At 43.6% G+C, this 21,749-nt stretch overlaps 2 long non-coding RNA genes across 2 annotated transcripts; one reads left to right on the top strand and one right to left on the bottom strand.

Annotated features, from left to right (window-relative positions):
* Positions 1–652: 652 nt before the first annotated feature.
* On the bottom strand, positions 653–4,401 carry LOC123384708. Its single transcript, XR_006596164.1, has 4 exons — positions 4,306–4,401; positions 3,636–3,855; positions 3,040–3,207; positions 653–1,331 (listed from the first exon to the last, which is right to left on the bottom strand). It is a non-coding gene; the product is annotated as an uncharacterized LOC123384708 (long non-coding RNA).
* Positions 4,402–4,533: 132 nt separating this feature from the next.
* Positions 4,534–7,235, top strand: LOC123384707. The gene is made up of 3 exons (XR_006596163.1): positions 4,534–4,776; positions 5,538–5,683; positions 6,994–7,235. It is a non-coding gene; the product is annotated as an uncharacterized LOC123384707 (long non-coding RNA).
* The last annotated feature ends 14,514 nt before the right edge of the window (positions 7,236–21,749 follow it).

Here is a 21,749-nt window from a genome sequence, read left to right as displayed (position 1 = left end):
TTAAATCAAGGAAACAACATGCAACTCAACTGAAAGCCAGGTAAAAAGCACGAATTGGTAACTCAGAAAAGTAACGATATGTAGAGAGTAAACATGAAAAGCTGCCCAGATTCTTTGGTAATTATGGTAACACAAAGAAAAAAGGTGCGAGAGCCATGTTGGTCAGCAGATTGGCAAAAGTTTAAAAAGTTGCCAACAGCTGGTGAGTATGTGGGGCGAAATGAGACCTCAACTATATTGTTGGGTGAGATCTTGAATTGCTATTTATTATTGAAAATGTATTTAATGAAAAAAATGAGCATGTCCTTTGGCCCGGAAATCTCTCACAATCTCCTGGTAATTCATCCCTCAGAAATAAAAGTCAACAGTAATTGAGGATATGTGTACAAAGATGTTTATTGTAACATTCGTGCAATGGACAAACATAGAAGCATCCTGAATGCTCATCAATTAGGGAGAAGATCAATGCATTATGGGACATCCCTATAATCGAAACACAGTGAGTTATTAAAAACAATGAAATGTTTCTTGTACATACTTTGCATGTTGTCTCTAGAATGTTCTTCATCCAGATAGCTGCATGGCTCACTCTCTCACTTCCTTCAAGTCACTGCTCAATGACTACCCTGTCAGAGTGGCCTTTCTTGCTCACTGTATCTAAAATGATTGCATCACTCTATTCCCTAGTCTTGCTTTATTTTTTTTTTCTTTATTAATAATACTTACAAGTCTCCAACCTTGTGTTAAGTTTCTGTGTTTGTTGGTTGTCTTTCTTCCCTAGTAGGAGGAAAAGCTCCATGTGGGCAGGGAGATTTTGATCGCTGCTGGATCGTCAATGGCTAGTACTTGGCACATAGTAGGCTTTCAGTGAATATTTTTTTCCATAAAGGAATCTGAAATATTGGCCTAGGAAGAATGCTTCCTTCCCTTTCCTTTCCCTCATGTTGCTCCTAAGAGTAGTCTCCAAGAAACTTCCTCCACACTAATCTCCATTTTAGTTTGCTTTCCTGTGAATTTGCTCTGAAACAACATGTACACACACATATTGAGAATCTGTCTTCATATAAAAATACAATTATATATTTTTCTCCTCCTCTAATTGCTAATCTGAAGGACCATATCAGTTACAGAGCTCCCCATGGGGTCAGCTGGGACTTTGGTTGAGACTTTATCATAAGCCAACCTCTGCCTCCCACTGTTGCCTGCTCTGCCCTTCCACAGATGTTGACCTCTTGGGACCAATAGGTACCTTTATTCCACATCCATTCTGCGCATCTGCTTTGGAGGCATCAGTAGGCAGATGCTTCCTTGCATTATCAGCTTTCTGGCCTCTATCGACAAATAGCAATCATAAATCACTCACTATCAGCCCTTTTTCCTCATTCCAGCTTAATCCCTGTGCAGCATCCCTTTCTTTTATGGAACTGGGCTCGGAAGCTATGGGAAAACTGAGCCTGAGATAGGTCTGTTGACTTTGTACCCTCTCTGATTTTCCTCTTCTTTCTCCATACTGTGGGAGTCCTAGCTCAAATTTGAAACCGCTGGGGTGTAGAGAAAATAAAATGTGGGGGATGGACTGGGAGTAGGGAGGTAGCTAAAGGAAGCCCAAGGCCACATGCAGTGTGGGTGGATACAGGTGGGTGGTCATCCATTTTCACAGATGGCTCTATTTTATTTCTCTGTTAACAAAGTACGCAAACAGAAGGGGCAGTGCGTTATCTGTAGTATGTATCACATCTAGGCAACTCTGGACAATGACGTTTCTGTTCTTAAGGCCTGGTGGAAAGTGAATAATCGATCTTTAAGTTTTCCTAATCCTGTGATGTTTTCTTGGCCATACTCTCTCTTTCCTTCTCTCTTGTCTTTTTTTTTTTTTTTTTTTTTTTTTTTTTTTTTAGATTAAGATGTCCTAAGAAGCTGAGCCACAGATGCTTCTGGTATTCGACTCACCAGCCGAGACAAGCCACGAGGCAGAAAGGATGGACAGAAAGTTTTAACAGATCGGGGCAGCAACTACCGGCATGCGTGTCTGATAAGCAGTCACATTGTTATCTTGCAAATGGCACAGGGCTGTATTTACGCTTACAAGGAGAATACTGCGTCAGCATATTGTTAATTAGGACGCTACCCCAGGCTAGTGCAGATTAATCTCCTCAAATATGCTTACTGTACGGAGTAATCATGATTAATTAGCGCGTAAGATTGGTCCAAAACAAGAGGATTTGAGGAGAGTCTGGCTTTGTCTCCTGTTGGATGAGAAGCCGAAAAGCATCCAGCTGAGGCAACCTTTAGCACGGAGTCCAGTATCTCATCCTGATGGGGACCATGGTGTTAGGTGACCAAGAGATGATACATAGACAGGCGGTAACACCCTTTCAATTACCCTCCTAAAGCTGCTACTTAGACACCTCAAGGGTATTGGATCAAGACACCAGCAGGCTAATGGGCAGGATACCTATGCAGAGAACTTGGCGCTCATCAGGAGCTGAGCAACTTAAATTCGCTCTGATGTCTGACCGCTGCTCGGCAGGGCTGACGTTTCTCTGCTAATTTTTAGAGTGCTTGCCTAAAGGTGACCCACCCTGTGCTTCCCGGAGTGCGGTGGAACTGTTGTTCATACTAGGCTGGTGTTATTCTTGATATTTCGGCAGGCTTGTGCATGGCTGTCTTGGGCACTGTTCTACTGCGGTAATATGAACTTGCGCTCGGCCCAGCTGTGCAGGCCTCTGCCTTCGTGAGCTCTGCTTTGCTGTGCCCTTCTCGGTCCCACACATCCGTCCCAGGTGTCATTCTGTCATATGACTATGAACAAGACTTACTTCTAGACATTGGCAGCTCCGAGGGTGACTTTGGGAGGGAGACTTTATTGGCCCCCTAATTTCTATCCCTCTCTCAAAGGTATCCAGAGTAAACGTAGAGTTTGTGTTAGTCGGGGTTCTCCAGAGAAACAGAACTGGTAGGATAGCTATCTATCTATCTATCTATCTATCATCTATCTATCTATCTATCTATCATCTGTCTAACTATATACCTACTTACCTAAAAGGGAATTTATTATGAGGAATGGGTTCATGATTATGGAGGCTGAGAGGTCCCAGGGTTTGTCATCTGCAAGCTGGAGACGAGGAAATCTGGTGGTATAATTCAGCCTGAGTCCAAAAGCCCGAGAGCCAGGGGCACCAATGGTTTCAATCCCAGTCCTGGGAACTGAGAAGATGTGATTAGATGTCCAGCTCAAGCAAGCAGGACAGGAAACGTAAAGGGGGGAGTTCTTCCTTCTTCCACTCCTTGTTCTGTTCAGACCCTCACTGGATTGGATGATGCCCACCCACACAGGGGAAGGCAATCAACATTAATATGTCCACCAAATCCAGTGCTGACCAGATTCAGAAATACCCTCACAGACGCACCCAGAAATGTGTTATATGGGCGCTCCAGGCCCAGTCAAGTTGACACATAAAATTAGCCATCACAGAGAAGTAAAATCCATGCATTTGTAATACAAGCCGCTTCAAACAGCTCCAAAGAAATACAAAATGCAAGTAGGACCAGCGTCCTGGCTACACAAATGGACTTCAGGGTGAGCCCTCAGCCTTTCTTTCCCCAATCCGATTGTCAGCCCCTGATCCCCTTACCTGAATTTCAGGAGCCCCCACTGGGCCCATAAGGAACTCGGGTCTGGTGGAGGAGGGCAGGCAATTCCCAAATGGCCTCAGTCAAAAGCGGAGGGTGGAAAGGATTTGAATTTAGGTCCGAGGTATGCGCGGTGAGAGAAGGCCGTGGGTAAAGAGTTTTAACTTTTGTAATAGATAATATTTGAGGCTGGGTGTACCTATTGATCCACGATAGACTTTCCTGCTGGAACAAGAAAAGGGATATATAATAGAGGCGGATATTTTGCTGACTCAAAAGGAGAGCGACACAGAAACTCGCCGAAGTTAGCTCTCACTAAGCCTCGAGGAACCTGAACTGCATTTCATCTTAGAGCACCCAAGGAGGGCTCAGCCATCTGGGTCAAGTTAAACCAGGGGTGAAGAACTTAAGCCTGAGGTTGAGGCTGCAGACTCATTAGCTGGGAACTAAAGCCTGAAAACTAAGCTGTCTGTGCTTGGTCTGAAACCTTGGCTTTTGACAGCAAGCTGACGGACTCTCCCCATGCCTCTGTCAAGAAGGGCCTTTCCTTTGGTGAAAATGGGGGATTATGTCCCCGGGAGGTTATAGAGCTTCTTTTAGGGCGGGGAGTAAATCAATACTGATCCCGGCAACAGAATCACATAATTCGGCTGACTTGTAGTGGTGTCTCACATATTATCCTGAGAGCCATGGAGATGCCCAGGATGGAGTGTGGGCTGTGCGTGCGCCCGGGTGCACACCCACGAGATGTGCGGGCTCTCTCTCTTTACCTTTCCTCTGTTTCCGGAGCGTTCTGCGCGTTTGTTGCCCCACCTTTCCTCCGTTTCCAGAACGTTCTGTGCGTTTGTTACCCCACTGTTACCTTTACAGAAGTCGTTTGTACGCTTTCCAAGCCCTCGTGGGACTCTGAGCCCCACGGAACCATGCTCACGGTGCCAAGCATGTGGTCGTGCGCCGAATAGGCAAACAGGGTTCTAATGGCCATTCAGTCTCTTCTGTTTCAGCATTAAGGTGATAGGGGTGGGAAACAGCGAGTCTGTCCCTGGGATAGATGGATGTAGATACAGAGTTATAGAGGGATAGGGGTATTTTACAAAGCATATATAACACCGAGTCATCCGCGTAAATCCCCTTTGAACTCAGGTAAGCCCCTGTGGCCTTTCCCTGTTCATTTATTAAATCTGTGCTCGTTTACGGATGACAGATACTATTTCACAAAACAAGCTTGTGGCAACATTGCTCTGATCGCTTGGGTGTCTTGAAATGACTTGTGTTCCCCCCGAATTCGTATGTTGCGGCCCTAACCCTTAGCACCTCTGAATGTGACTGTTTTGGAGAGAGGGCTTTTAAACAAGTGATTAAAATGAGGTCATTAGGGTGGGCCTGATCCAATGTGACTGGTGTCCTTGTAAGAAGAGGAAGAGGAACACCTGGGTGGCTCAGTCGTTTGGGCATCTGACTTGGGCTCAGGTCATGATCTCGTGGTTCGTGGGTTTGAGTCCCGCGTCGGGCTCTGTGCTGATGACTCAGAGCCTGGAGCCTGCTTCAGATTTGGTGTCTCCCTCTCTCTCTTTCCCTCCCCCACTCACACTCTGTCTGTCTCTCTCTCTCTCAAAAATAAATAAACGTTAAATTTTTTTTTAATTTTTATTTTTATTAAAAAAAATTTTTTTTTTCAACGTTTATTTATTTTTGGGACAGAGAGACACAGAGCATGAACGGGCGAGGGGCAGAGAGAGAGGGAGACACAGAATCGGAAACAGGCTCCAGGCTCTGAGCCATCAGCCCAGAGCCCGACGCGGGGCTCGAACTCACGGACCGCGAGATCGTGACCTGGCTGAAGTCGGACGCTTAACCAACTGCGCCACCCAGGCGCCCCCAATTTTTTTTTTTTAATTAAAAAGGAAAGGAAGAGACAGCAAGGATGCAAGAACACAGAGAAGAGGCCATGTGAAGACACAGCAAGAAGGGGGCCATCGGCGAACCAACAGGCCTTAGAGGAAAAATAACCTTCTGACACAATGGTCTTGAACTTCCAGCCCCTAGAACTGTGAGAGAACAGATTCCTGTTGCTTAAGCCCTCCAGTCTGTGGTATTTTGTTATGACAGGCCTAGCAAACAGATACACTAAGTTTTTAATATATGTAGAGATCAATATTACCATAGAAGAAACAGACTTGATTTAGAACAATGTTCTATTTAATTAGTAGGTAATAATATTTTCGACAGGTCATTCTGGCTATCTATAGATGCATAAGAAACTACCTTAACATTCACATGAAATAGAAATTTATTATTATTATTATTATTATTATTATTATTACTTCTGTGTGTGTGCTGACTGGGCTTAGTTGGGCAGTTCTTGCCTGGGATCTCTCTTAAGGTTACATCCAGACATCAATGGGAACTGCAGTTATTTATAGAGTCATGTGGGTTAGATGTCCAAGATGACTTCTTTTTTTTTTTAATTTTTTTTTTTTTAACATTTATTTATTTTGGAGACAGAGAGAGACAGAACATGAACGGGGGAGGGTCAGAGAGAGAGGGAGACACAGAATCCGAAACGGGCTCCAGGCTCTGAGCTGTCAGCACAGAGCCTGACGCGGGGCTTGAACTCACGGACCGCGAGATCATGACCTGAGCCGAAGTCGGATGCTCAACCGACTGAGCCACCCAGGCGCCCCCAAGATGACTTCTTCATTCACACATCTGGGCTACAATAGCCAGAAGAACTGGAGGCTGGCTGACCATCTCTTTTCATGTGGCCTCTCTGTCTTCTTCTCACTGGGCTTTCTCATGCCAGGGTGGCCTCAAGATAGTCGGGGTTTCTCACAGGGTGGTTGGCTTCCCCCCAAATGAATACTCCGAGAGAAGAATCTAGAAGATGCAAGATTTCTTCTGATCTAGCCTTAGAAATAACTTCTGCCACAATCTAGTACTTATGAGTGAGAAAAGGGCCAGTCCGGATTCAAGGGGCGGGGACTGCACAGGGCACGAATGATGGGAGTTGAAGTCTATTGGGGGCCATGTCTGGATACGAGTTACCATGTATATCCTGATGGGGTCATTGTAATCGGGTCCTAACCAGTTAATTTCTTGGCATCCGCATAATGATTCGAATCCATTCCTTCTCAACACATCGCAGTGACCACGTCACTCAAAACCCTCTGATCCTTCTCATCTCATCAGATCCTGGATTATCTAGAGCAGTTTTAATCTCACACCGATGGCCCACTCTGATTGTATGTGTTGTGTGCAATTTTTCCCTACTAAGAGTCAAAGAAAGGGAGTTTGGGAGTTTTGTTAATTTCAGAATTCACGTGTATTAAAAAGTCACAATTTTTTTTTTTCCCACAACAGAATCGTGCTCACTTCTATTCTGCCATCCTCCTGGAATCAGGAATAATGGGATGGGGCAGCAGAGAAGATAAAGAACAGCCCACAACCAGCAGGTTCTCTGTGCCCTGCCAACGTACGTGGCCACTATGGGCTTGAAAGTAATAGCTGTGCTCATTAGGCATTACTTGGGGCTTCATTTTGCAAACGGTGCTCAGCGGAGCCCTGTTTAGCAACATGTTAATAGCATTTCCGGAAATAAATAAAACCAATTAAGTAAATAAAAGTTTAAAAGGATGGTCTTTATTCAAGTGACGATATGATACACTGCAGTACTGCTGGTGATTTGTGATTTAATTGTTAACTCCGGTTTTGCTCATCAATACATTTTTAAATAAAGAATAAGCTAAGGGGGCTCCTGGGTGGCTCAGTCGGTTGAGTGTCCGACTCTTGATTTTGGCTCAGATCATGATCTCATTGTGGTGAGATCCAGTCTCCCCTCAGGCTCCATGCTGACCGTGGAGCTGCTTAAGATTCTCTCCCTTCTACTCCCTCTGCCCCTCCTCTCTCTCTCTCTCTCTCTCTCTCTCTCTCTCAAAAAAAAGAGAATGAGATAAGGATGGTTGAAGAAAAACTCCAGACTGATTGAAGATGAGCGGAAAAGAAGCTAGGAGCATCTCTGTTTTGCAATGATGCATCACTTAGACACCGCAACATGCAAGAGACATTTGGAGGAATAAGGGACTTATTCTTCGCACCATGAAACATCTGAAAACTTGTTATTATAAGCCATGAACTCACACTTATGTGTGTTGATCATATGTTAAAGTATTTTATCAAAAACACAATATTTAGGGGCACCTGGGTGACTCAGTGGGTTGAGTGACCGACTCTTGATTTCAGCTCAGGTCACGATGCCAGGGTTGTGGGATCGAGCCCCATGTCAGACATTCAGTGTGGAATCTGCTTAAGATTCTCTCTCTCCCTCTGCCCCTTTCCACTGCTCGGGTGTGCTCTCTCTCTCTCTCTCTCTCTCTGTCAAACAAAACAAAACAAAACAAAACAAAACAAAACAAAACAAAACAAAACAAAATTTAAACAAATGGAATGGCATTCAGTAACAGAAGTTTCTTACTTCTCATGGACTTGGGGACTGGCTGGGAGGTTCTTCTGCTGATTTCACCAGAGGTGACTGAACTCGCTGGTGGGCCCCCTGGGCTTCTGGGTCCATGGTTGGCTGCCTTCTTCCTCTGTGCCCCCGTGGTTGAAGGACTAAGGGAGGTCTCAGAGGTCTGTTTTATAAGGACACTAATCCCAGGCAGGAGGGCTCTGTTCTCATGACTGAATCATCCTCCCAGAGGCCCCACTTTCCCAACGTCATCACATAGGGGGGGTAAGATGTGACACAGGAATTTTGGATGACACCAACGCTTAGCCTACAGTAAGCTGACAGCAAAATGCCAGAGGATGTTTTAAACACCAAAAATTTATTTTCTCACATTTCGGAAGTCCTAGGGGTTCAGCAGATTTGGTTTCTCTGGAGGCCTCTCCCCTTGGCCACCCTTTCACTGTGTCCTCACATGTTTTTTTCCTCCGTTGTGTGCACATCCATGGTACCTCTCTGTGTGTCTAGTTTTTTCTTCTTATAAGGACACCAGTCAGATTGGATTAGGGCTCACCTTAATGGCCCCATTTTAACTTAGTCACCACGTTGAAGGACTTATCTGCAAATACAGTGACATTTTGAGGTCCTGGGGGTTAGGGCTGTAATATAGGAATTTGGGGCAGGTAGGAGACACAATCCGGCACATACCATTAAATCTAGGGACTTCCTGAGTGTGTGCCCGGAGGAAAAATACTAAGAGAATATAATGCAAGGGCACCTGTTGTTTTTCCTGTTCTGCAATGTTATTTCTCCTGGTATGAGCCACTTTCCCGCAGGCACAGCCAGTCGGAGTTGGAATGACTGATTCGCAGATGGACACGTGTCCTTAGGCATGGGCCTCAATCAGTCCCATATTTGTGTTGAAAATATTTGGGGAGATCATCTCTCTTTCTTCTGGAGTTGCAAAACTGGTAGAGTATAAACTTGGATCTGCTGATGAACACTGTTTTGTTACAATATGGTGAGAAGCAGCTGGTGAATAAAACCAAAGCAGAGGAAAATAGATATGAGAGTAGGATAGATAAGAGTCTTGATCATGTTACTTAAGGCCCTGGATATGCTGTCACCTTAAAGTCTAGCTCATCTTGAAATTCCCGACTTTGAGGATCCAGTAAATTTCTTAAAAAACATTTATTTTATTTTTTTTAAACTTTTTAAACTTTTTTTTAAATTTATTTTTGACAGAGAGAGAGAGAGAGAGAGAGAGAGAGAGAATGAGCAGGGGAGGGGCAGAGATAGAGAGAGACACAGAATCGGAAGAAGGCTCCAGGCTCTGAGCTGTCAGCACAGAGCCCAATTCGGGTCTCGAACCCAAGAACTCACCAACTGCGAAATCATGACCTGAGCCAAAGTTGGATGCTCAACCAACTCAGCCACCCAGACGCCCCTATGTTTTTTTTTTTTTGAGGGGGGCGGGGGCAAGAGGGATTGAACCAGGTTTCTGTTAACTTGCAACCAGGAATTCTCATATGAGAGCTCTGACCAGCCTAAATTTGGGGTGTAGCCCATCTGAGATTTTGGCAAATGAATTTTACCTAAGTAATGTTCATCCTGGAACAAATACGCCGATTCGGTCTAACCACACGTCCCTTCAACTACCGACCTCTCGGTTCTGTGTGATCAGGTTGCAACCAAAGCTGAACATCACTTTATGATACGGGACTGCTGGAGTTGAACCGCAATGACGTCACGGCACACAGGCATGCGGAGAGATTATTAACAAAAGAACATAGAGATGCACTGGGGTCACACGTGAATCCATTTATTTAATAAGGGCGACTTTCAAACTCACCATGGCCATGGATAAAAATTAATGATGCCCTCACTTCTATGGATTTAGAAACTTGTAGATCCTATTAAAAATTTTGAGCCACCCTAACTTGGGAGATAAATTTCAAATTCCGTCGGCTGACATTTAAGTTATCCAGAATCTCTTCCTGACTGCTTTCCTTACTCCTGTTAAAATCCTACATCAAGTAATGCTACAGTTAAAGAGGGCCGTTTTCCACTTCTAAGAAATGATGCTTTTATTGCATCTTTAATCTTACGTATAATTTTTTCCAGTAAATATTTCTTGCTCTTTCGCTCTTCAGCTTTCTATCTCTATCCAACCTTTGAGACAGATAATGATCTTCTGAAAAAATTTTCTAAAAGTCTTGTGTGGAGTCACTTTCCAACATCTGGGTTTCTTTAACGTGTGTCTGTCTCGATAGGTTGGATTGTGGCTCTCCTTGCAAATCTGGAAAGGGTGGCCTCTGTGTGGTGCCTGAAGTCAAACTTTAGCCTCATTTGAGCCTCTGCCTTCTAGCAGCTGGGTGATCTTGCCCCTTGGTTCCCTCGGCTTTGTGCCAGCGATAATCATACCTTCTGCAAAATGTTTGTGTATTGATGTCATGAATCCATGTAAACTATCAGCTGCATGTAAGGCACACAGAGGTAAGGTTCTCTATCTTGTCTTACCTATAACGCTTCGCGCTGTGCGTCGGAACAAAAATATTCAACGTAAATTTGTTGGATGACTAAGGGAGTTATTTGAATATAATTGCCTAAAAGTTTTTCTTTTTTTAAAAAAATTTTAAGTTTATTTATTTATTCTTTTGAGAGAGAGAACAGCAGGGGAGGGCCAGAGAGAGAAAAGGAGAAAGAGAGAATCCCAAGCAGGCTCTGCACTGTCAGCCCAGAGACCCCCAGTGCGGGGCCTCATCCCACAAACTGTGAGATTGTGACCTGAGCCAAAACCGAGAGTTGGTCGCTCAACCAACTGAGGCACCCAGATGCCCTCAAAGCTTTTTCAGCTAAGACAGACTTGAGTCTACTTTGTCCATCCCCAATTAATGGCTTCCCTACCTGAAGATGGAACTGAACCTTCTGTTTTTTTTTGCGAATTAAAAAAAAAATCTACGGAATTATATTAATGTCAAGGACAGTATCTGGTATAATTTGTGTGTTAATAAATATGTAGCAACTGAATGAACAACTAGACCTTCAAGTCTGAAACCTAACAATCGCTGGGTCTGGTCTGTAGGCTAGTGGCATCATTAGGAAAAAATATTAGGGGTGCCTAGGTGGCTCAGTCAGTTAAGTGGCTGACTGGCTCAGGTCATGATCTCTCGGTTCATGAGTTCAAGCCCCACATCGGGCTCTGTGCTGACAGCTCAGAGCCTAGAGCCTTTTTCCGATTCTGTGTCTTCCTCTCTCTGCCCCTCCCCACTCATGCTCTGTCTCTCTCTCTCCCTCAAAAAATAAACATTAACAAAAGTAAAAAATAATAATTTGCAAAAAACCATTTTAATTGACCACTTTTTTTTTTAACCAGCTTTACTGAGGTATAACCGACCCACAGAAAACTGCACATATTTGATGTGTACAATTTGATGAGTTTGGCTGTATGCAAACCCCCATGATACTGTCACTGGCAGTGAAACTAATAGCCAAATCCAACACCTCCCAAAGTTCCCTTGGGTACATTCTTTTCCTTTGCGTACTCTTATTTTGGGTGGGAAGAACATTTATGTATTTTATTTTATTAACTTTTTTTTAAGTTTATTTATTTGAGAGAGAGAGCATGAGTGGGATGGGGGGTGGAGAGAGAGAGAGAGAGAGAGAGAGAGAGAGAGAGAGAGAATCCCAACCAGGCTCCGTGCTGTCTGTGCACAGCCCTATGCTGGGCTCTGCTTCATGAACGGTGAGATCATGACCTGAACTGAGATCAAGAGTTGGATGCTTTAGCGTCCGACTTCATCCAGGTCACAATCTCGCAGTCCGGGAGTTCGAGCCCCGCGTCAGGCTCTGGGCTGATGGCTCAGAGCCTGGAGCCTGTTTCCGATTCTGTGTCTCCCCCTCTCTCTGCCCCTACCCCGTTCATGCTCTGTCTCTCTCTGTCCCAAAAATAAATAAACGTTGAAAAAAAAATTAAAAAAAAAAAAAGAGTTGGATGCTTAACCGACGGAGCCACCCAGGCGCCCCAGCGGTAACAACATTTAAAATGAAATCTACCCCCTTCACAAATTTTGGAGCACACAATACCGCAGTGTTCACCACAGGCACTATGTTCCACTGCAAATCTCTAGAACTTCTTCATCCAGCATAACTCAGACTTTACATCCATCGAACAACTCCCCTTCCCCCGCCCCCTCCCCCCCCCCCCACCGCTCCCAGCCCCCGGCAACCACTGCCATATTCTCCGCTTCTCTGAGTTTGATTATTTTGGATACCTCATGTAGGCGGAGCCATACAGGATTTATGCAAGTTTACTCTTGATGCTTATTACCTGCTAAGCTGTATGATCTCATGCACCATCCTTCTGTCTATAGCGTGCAGCTTATCAGCCTGCCTCCCACTCCTTGTGAGGTCCATCTCTGACCCTCGTTGGTGTGCAGCTCCTAGTGAGGCACACACAAGGGGCTTTCTTTTCTACCTGTGACTTTCACGTGTATTACCCCATTTGGTTATCATGGCTGTGTTATTTCTCACAATTTTCTCTGGGCATGCTTTATTATTATTCCCAGTTTCCAGACGAAAATACAAAGATGCAGAGAGGTAAAGGTGATGGATTGGCTGTGGGCCTCAGGCCGGTGGAGAGTGGTGGTGTTGGAATTGAATCTTTTCTGTTCGGAATTGATTATAATGCTTGTCTGTGAATTGCATGATTACGTTAAGGGTAATGGGGTTTCTGGTCTCCCCCCTCCCCCGCCCTGCTCTCTGTCTCTCTTTTTCTTTCTTCTACTTCTGGCTCTCTGACCCTGTCAGTCCTGGTTATTATTTTTGATAGGCTGTTTTAGATTTTTTTCCCTTCTGGGTTTTTCTAATTAGAATATCTTTCCATTTCTCTCTTAGAACGGGCTAGTTTCCCAGAGGACCGCTTAGGTGATCCACCTTCATTTTTCTCTCCATTGGTGTTCTACTCGTCATCTTAGTTAACTGGTACACCATCCGAGTGGTTACCCAAGCCAGGGTCCTCAAAGTCATATTTAAATTCACAAGAAGAGCTTGGTTTGTTGTGTTGAGAGTCATTAAACAATTGACCGAAAATGAACCAAATGTGCCCCCTCAATGGGCCATGTTCTGCACGAAGCACTGAAGTGACGGAACCATGAGATAATGTGGGACGGACTGCCAGCGTGGCTCGCTCCTATCCTGGAGGTGGCATTTGAGATGAACTTGGAAGGAGGGGGATTTAAGTAGGTGAAAGGAGAGGTTAGCAAACCAGGAAAAGCGCTCAATAAGGAGCTAAGAACTGTGTAACGATCAGTGGTTGCATTTCCTGTGTATTCATGGCATATGTTTTGTGATTAATTCCTATCTTAGATAGGGTAAGACCAAGCTGTTGCAACAGAGACCTGATAAAACAATGACCTAAGGAACAAAGCAGTTTCTTTCTCTTATGAAGCAGTCTTGATGTGAACAGTGCAGTTTGGAAGGGCAACTACTTGCCAAGTTGCTGGCCTGCCACCCCATAGGGTGTTGCCATTTTTTTTTTTTTTATTTTTATTTTTGCAAAGTTGATGCTGGATTGATGCCTCTTCAGGTTTCAGTCATCAGGAAGGGATGAGGGCATATGGGGGAGGCACACGTCATGTCCTACAACCCAGGTCAACGGGGACAAAACGAGGCTGGGAATGCAGTCTAGCTATAGTCTTGTGCTTACCTTCAATTCAATTCAATTCAATTCAATTCAATTCAGTTCAGTTCAATTCAGTTCAATTCAATTCAATTCAACTCAGTTCGGGAAGTTGAAGAATGGATTTGGGGGGCAACCTGCCATCTTGCTGTATTCCCATGGTGTCCTTTACTCCTTTTGGAGTTTGTTGGGAGGGACAGTGGGCTTGCCGAGAGCAAGGAGCAGGAGGTGGCAGGCCAGAGGAGGAAAGTCTGTGGCAGCATCGAGAGTGAGCCACATGGCATGTTCCCGCTGACCACACTGGACAGAGCTGTTCTCCTTCTAGAATCAAACAGTGAACTTGCAGCAACAGCACAGCAGTTAGCTCGGAATGTTTACAACTGAAAATTGCCCTCTAGCAATTGTTTCATTAAGACGGCGGCCCCTGCTAATGCCTAAATGCAGATAATGTGAAAAGATGAGAAAGGAAATGACGTGCGATACGAACACTGTATGGTGAGGCGCGTTGATGCGAAAACTTTCCCAGAGGCAGGCAGCCCTCTTAGATCAACAGTTCATACTTTATTCCAGGGGCCTGTGTGTTTCTGGTTGTGATTTTGCTCTGCACACATATCGTGTAGCCCTGTTTTCCCGCCAGAGCAAGCATTTCCTATCTCGTAAGAGGAAATTAAGCCCATCACTATTTTCTGCGTGAGGCCAAACCCCGACGATGCCCAGGCGCTCCTCTGCCTGAGTGTGTCTGGGGACTGTTTGTCGAGGAGACAGGGACAGCCTGCTGTTTCATTTGCCTGGCACGCTCCCACCATCTGCCTCGGATGGCAGGGGATGTGGGCTGCTAGATGAGGGGCCTCCCTTCCAAAGATACATCCTCAGAAACACTGCTGGAATCCAGTCCCAGCAGAAGGGCGGGCGCGCGCACACGCTTTCGTACTTACGACCCAAGCCGAGCTGCGCAGGGACGGGGAGCCTGGCCACCAGATGTCTTGCTTCCTACCCTCCTCCCCTGAAGCACACGCCGGTTGGTGGCAGTTTGAAAGTTGGTACTTATGAAGCTCAAAAACAAAAACAAAAAAAATTTTTTTTTTTCCCCAAAGAACAAGACTCTTTGGGGCCGTCATCTTCTTCAAAGGCAGCCTGCTGGGAATGAGTCCCCGTAAAAATGAGAACCAGACCATCTCTTTATTGTGCCTGAGAGGGTCGGGAAGGGGCACCTCGCTGCTCCGCCTCATAAGCTTTTCCCTCAGGGTCCCATCTGCCTCATCAAATTGCGCAACTGACTCCCTGATTCCAGCCCCCCGGGAGTTACTCTCAAAACCCGAAATCAATAAACAGAGCCGTCAATCACAACGGCCTTCCTCAGCTGCCAGGTGTCGGCTCTGTGGCCTGGGGATTCGGGGGGAGGCCTGGAGCTCTATCTTCGACAGCAAGCAGCGCCCTTGGTTCTCAGTGAAGTTTGAGGGTTCTCGCGATTAATTGCCTCATTGACGGAGGAGGTTCCCACCGAATATACGCTTTTAGCCAGGTTGTCAGATCGCTTTGAAAGGGTTTCATGTCAAGGAAAGTTTCAACGCTGCCATCAGTTTCATTAAGTAAGCATTTAACAACTCCACTTGGGCGATTACTGCTCTGGGAAGAGACCCAGAGAGGGTGTGTGCTAATTTCGATACTCCATAGGGATAAGAACGTGGATGCGAGCGAAAAGAAATTGCCGCGTGAGCCTGGAGAGAGTGGGGGAAACAATGGAAAGTGGAAAATGAACAAAAGCTAGATCGAACTTGGACTTCAGCAATGTATTACACAGCATGAAATTAACATGCCATCTGGCTTCCTAAGAAATGGGTTCAAGTCCTGAAAGCTGCGCTCTTGGAGCTTATGATGTCCTTTATTACCTTGATCATATCCTTCCTGCCTCAGGACATTTGTATCGGCTTTTCTTGCTACCTCGAAATTTTTCTTCAGGTCCCTGCCTGGCTTCCTCTGGCACTTTTTTCAGTTCTTCATTTAAATGTTACCATGGGGGGGGGGGTTCCTTCATCACGCCCGTAAAAATAGCTTCACCTGTCTTCCCCCTAGCCCTTCTCAGTCTTCAACAACGGGCGTACTTGTACGTGCTCATTTGCTCATGAATTAAAAACTTCCGTGACCGGATTTCATCGGCATTTTCCCACCAGGCCCATAGGGTGGCACTGTAGCCTTGCTGGTAGAAGTTTCTAGTGTCACCACCTGGGGTTAACATCTCAGCTCCCCCCAGTTCCTAGCTGTGTGACCTTGGGAAAGTTACTTTCTCTGCATCTTAGTTTCCTTATTTGAAAAGTGGAGAGAAGAATAGAACCGACTTCATAGTTCCGTCGCACGGATTCAGTGGGATAATTTTTGCATGGCGCACCGAGCCCCTTGAGAGAGCGCTCATTGCTTTCCATGTTGGCTGTCCAAAATCTCTCACCCCGCCTGACTGTGGAGACCAACAGATCAAAGGTTCTTTCTTCCCGAGGCCTCATACTTAAATTACACAGGCAGTGTCTCTCCTTACGTCCAGTTCTCCTCAGTGAGGACTCACAAGTTCAAAAGCTGTGGTCTGAGATGCGTATAGTCAGGGACGTGAATGGAAGGAGGGGGAGGCAGCTGTGGGAGGCCATGGCAGGCCCAAGGTGGGCCACTTTGGGATCATTCTGGGGAGTCAGACACCCGAGGGGAGGGAGGTCTGCAGCTAGGATTACAGCAACAGCCAGCATCTGACAAGTTTATTTCCGCAGTTGGATGCCATTTGCCTTAATGCTGGTATCCCTCCTGCCAAGGTGCATGCTGTTTGCTCAGATGTTGGTCACATTTTGATAATCATTTAACCTTTATTTATTCTGGGCACCCCGTGGTATAGATAATCATTTCTGGCTGCCGGAGGAGGAGATCCACCCGAGTCAATGTGGAACTGGAGGACCCTTCCCAACGGGATTCTTCTCAAGAGACGAATGAGTCCATTTAAACCGAAAATTCCTCAACAAAACTGATTTGCAGACAGACGTGGCTTTTTTCAAGTTCCAGCTAATGGGAAAATTGGGGGGAAATTTTCTTACATTTCTATTTTAGGAATTCTTTTTCTTTCTTTCTCTTTTTTCTTTCTTTCTTTCTTCCTTCTTTCTTCCCGTTATGCTTATTTTTTGGTCATTTCCACATCACCTAACCCTTGAAAGGCTCGAATATGCTTGAGCTCATCTATTTCCATAACTGGACTAGAGAGATCAAGGAATTCAGAAAAGTAAAAGAGTGCAAAGGATTTTCAGATTTCATCGGTGAATCTCTGTACCTATCACAAATAAAATTTGGCATTTTAAATTAAATTAAATTTGTATTATCTTTTACCTGTGAAATTTTTTCTAGGCTTTGATGTAAGAATTATGGTGGTTGGAGAAAAATAAAGAGGATGCTTTCTCTATGTTTTTCCATTTGCTATTTAAACAGTATGTAAATACTAGTAGAATTATGTATTATCTCTATTTGATTCATGGGTTTTTGAAGTGTAATCTTTTTAATTCTAATAAGAACTTTGTACATATATATACTTTTCCCCCACAGACCTAGTTTTTGGATGTACAATTTTTTTCACCCGAGATTTTCAAAAGATATGGATTAATTCTTAATCAAGAAAAATATTGCTCGAACTTTAGGGTCTTGACTACGAATATTATCTTCTTTTGTCTGTGAATCTAAAACTCAGTCAAGGGAACTAATATAGACAGAGAGTAGATGTGAAGGCATTCAGAGAGGTCCTTTTGTTGCAAATCATCAGAGAGCAGGGTGAGTCGACACCTTAGCCTTGACTTTTACTTGAACACTGAGTATTGTGCCTTTACACACTTTCAGACACTGAAGACTGTCTTGAAGAAATCAAGTTTTGTAGGGGTATTACCGAAAATATTGTATTCTATATTACTCAGTATCATCTGTATGAAGACTTAGACAAGATCTTTCTTTAAAAAAATTTTTTTAAATGTTTATTTTATTTTTGAGAGAGAGAGAGAGAGAGTGAGCATGAGTGAGGAAGGGCAGAGAAAGATGGAGACACAGAATCTGAAGCAGGCTCCAGGCTCTGTCAGCACAGATCCTGACATGGGGCTTGAACCCAGGAACTGTGAGATCATGACCTGACCTGAAGTCAGACACTTAACTGACTGAGACACCCAAGTGCCCCAGACAAGATCTTTCATTTACAGTCTGTACAATATGGTCACTGAGTCCTTGAACGACAGCTAGTGCCATGAGGAAATAGATTTTCTTTAATTTGCAATTAATTTAAACTTAAGAATTCTAGCTGTATGATCTTGGGAAGAATGAATACTCAGCAAAAACCTTTGGAAGACTTTTTAAGTACGTTAAAATAATGTAGGCATGTAAATCTACTCTTTCCACTGAGTATTTTTTGAAATCTAAATATAGATCAAGCCTTTCTTTCTTTCTTTCTTTCTTTCTTTCTTTCTTTCTTTCGTTGAGAGAAAGAGCTCAAACGGGAAAGGGCAAAGGGAGAGAGAGAGAGAGTGAGAGAGAGTGAGAGAGAAATAGAGAGAGAGAATCCTAAGCAGACCCCATGCTCAGCATGGGGCCAGATTCAAGGATCCATCTCGTGACCGTGAGATCATGAAATGAGATGAAATCAAGAGTCAGATGCTTAACCGACTGAGTCACCCAGGTTACCATAGATCAAATATTTCTGATGAAAATTTACTTTCTTTATTGTTGATGCTGTGAGCGTAAGATATACATTATATTTTGAAGATTTATCATGTAAAAAAGATCTCATTACTATTTTTGTATTGATTATATGTTGAAGTAATATTTTGGATACATTGGGTTAAATGTATCCATTTGTTAAATGAAATGCTGTTAAAATTAATGTCACTATTTTTTTTTATATTTTAAAGTGTGGTTATTAGAAAAAAGAAATTATGTATGTGCCACACATCGTATCTCTACTGGACAGCTCTGGTATAGATTGAAGCTCCAGGAAAAAATTTGGTTTCTTCTAAGAATTTGTATGCATGTTTTTTCTTTTCTCAAAGAAAGTATGGATATTATAATCACAATTTATCTAAAAGGGTAAATTCTTGACCATTGGAAGCTCAGACATCCACTTTTGGCTCTGTGTTATTTCCTCTAAGATTTTATCACTTTTATGTCTTCATTTAATTTTTCTTCCTGGTCTTATCTTCCTACTATGCCTGTATTTTCCCTTGCTGTGATTTAATTTAGTTTACAATTGTTTAATCTATCATGTCCTTGTGAGCAACACTGAATCGTGCTACGGAGAGCCTGTGTTGCCTTATGTGTTTCCATGTGAACCCGTCCAAGTGATCAACATGGCAGGACATGAACAATGGTATGATGCAAGTCCTACCTTTGAAAGGAAAAAGAGAGAAATACAAAGGGATTGGCAATTTGAAGCTTAAATCTCCACGCAATTCAACACAAATCTTCTATTTCTAAAAGCCATTTATGTCTGTGGTCAGTTTCTGGAGCTCTAGAAATCCTTCCTGGAGTGTTTTTAATAGAAGAACCTAGGCTTTCACTAATTGAATATCTCCAGTTAACTGATAATGTCAATGTTGCTGAATCTTATCATGAGGGAATGATTTCCTGCTGCTGGATAATGCTGAGGTGAAGCTTAAATATATGAGTGTAACATGAAAGATGTTGATAATATGGCCACATAAAGCTACCATGATTGATTGGCTATTAGATGAAATTTGTGGCACGTCAATCTTTTTGCCTAGTGAAACCCAGCTGAGTGGTTCACTATAATGACTATATCTGGGGCTATGTTAAAAGATCAGCTAGTCTTATAAACTGGTCCACGAGACTAAAATGACCCCGAACTTTGAAGTCACAAAGACGTGGGTTCGAATTCCAACTCTCCCCCTACTTAGGTAAGTGACTTCTGGTAAATTACCTAATACCTCCATGGACTCATTTTCTTATCTTTCAAATGCGATGATAGTAGTTATCTTTCATGGTTGCGGTGCAGTCATGTGGATAGAATCTGGGGGATGCCTGGTGCCTGATAGGTGCTCAAGATCACATTCTTCTCTTATTTTCCCTTGCTGTTCCCTGTTATATTCCAGGCCATGATCTGTTATGTGCAGACATACGAATTTCTGGACTCGTCCCACCTGGCCTGCTTTCCATCTCCACCATTCTTTTTCTAGTAGCTGACATCTGTTGAGTGTTTACTCTGTGCCACACAATTTACTCTTATGTCCTGACACAAGTTTTTGAACAGATGAGGACAGTAGGGTTTAAGGAGGTTACATAACTTGCCAAGGGAAATGATGCCTTCTTATGGTTAGAAAGAAATCAAACCAAAAGTCAAAAGTATGTCTGACTCCAAAGCATATGAACCTTTCATCAGATGCACTGATAGCAATAATCCATTGACTTCAGTTCTCCGAAACACTGATTGCTAAAAAGGTTCTGGAATTGCCGGATGGTATCTCTAAAGAATTTTGCCTGCATTCAGGGAGCAGCTGCCCTGTGATTGGCAGAGGCCAATCTGGTTTGAGACTTAGCTCAGTTCTTTTTGGTGAGGACTGCAGAAAGAACAGAGGGTGTGTCATTTTATGAGATTAGATTTTTTTATCCAGAAAGAGGCACCTAAGTTAATCATATTTATGATAAATACAAAATACTTCAATAAGTGTAAGGGTTAAAAATTATAATATTTTTGAGCCCCAGTTTTAGGACTTAGTTTATAAAGTAACTAGCGTAAACTCTTCTCTTTGAATATTACTCTAAGAGGCAAGGGCAAAATCTATGCTGTTTTTTTTTTTTTTCTGTCCAGTGAGCGTATGATTGTTGGTTTGGAAACTGGCCTCTGAACACGGAGAGACAAAGAAAGAGGTAGCTCACTCCAGATTATTAGATGGCAGCTTTAATAAACAAGGGAACTTACATACGAGGCTTGTCGTGGCTGGCCACAAGACCAGTAGATCGCCACACTGGTCTACCAGAATCTTAAAAGTGAATACAGAAGCCTTAATGGGGTTGTCACATATACCATTTGGATGGTCTCACCAACACATCGCTCTCTCAAGGCTGGGTGTTTGAAAATGGCTCCCACTGTGAGACTGGCAGACAGGATATACATTCCAAGGACAGGGGAGGGGATGAGGAGCATCCAGTTGCCTGGGTCCAGTTCATGGTTCAACCAGCGGTCATGTCCTCTTGATGACCTCCTCCATCCCTGATGTTATCACCTATTGCAGGAAAGTATGTTATTGAGTAAGTGCCTCTTCTAATGCCTACCTTCCGTCTTTTAATAGTTGAAATTTAAAATAGCCAAAGCAAAGCAAAGCTCAACTAAAAACTGATGCAAGAAACAATAACTTTGTTTGGGTCTAGATTTTCCTGTCTTCTTCAATCCCTCTCCATCTGGTGTATGGCGTTTTTCTAACAATAGAACACCGTTACACTTTCTAATTTTGTTGAGAGCCGATAAAGTTTGTTTATTCAAATAGACATAGTAGATTTCATTCATCAGAAATATGTGTTGAAAATTCTATTTGAATAAGTGTATGACTGTGAGCCATACCCTGCTCTAGGCACTAGACATAAAGATCAACTCAATGATAGAGCTTTTTGGGAAATCAGGTGTTGAGGGAGGAGAAAATAAACGACCATACTGAGGGGAGGGGTAGACATGGAGGGTCTGAAGAGAAGGGGTCAGGTGTCATACAGAAAAGGATGGGGAAAGGGAGTCACCAAAAAGACACTCTCTTCTTCCAACTACTTCAGCTATGACAGATCCAAAAATTACTTGTTGAATAAACAAATTCTGTCAATAATTGGTTCTTCTCCAATAATGGGCCTCACAACAGGCTTATCATTGAAGTGCTTCCCAATCCCGTCAAAGGTATGGCTCATGGGTAATAGTTTGGGAACACTTAGAGATTTCTCTCTCACGAAAGGCTTGACTATCATGGTCAAGGCTAAATTAAAAAAAAAGAGGTT

This window comes from Felis catus, chromosome B1 (genome assembly GCF_018350175.1).
Source record: "Felis catus isolate Fca126 chromosome B1, F.catus_Fca126_mat1.0, whole genome shotgun sequence".
Classification (NCBI taxonomy): domain Eukaryota; kingdom Metazoa; phylum Chordata; class Mammalia; order Carnivora; family Felidae; genus Felis; species Felis catus.
The sequence above is the reverse complement of the archived record's forward strand: the minus strand, read 5'-3'. Positions and strand labels throughout refer to the sequence as shown.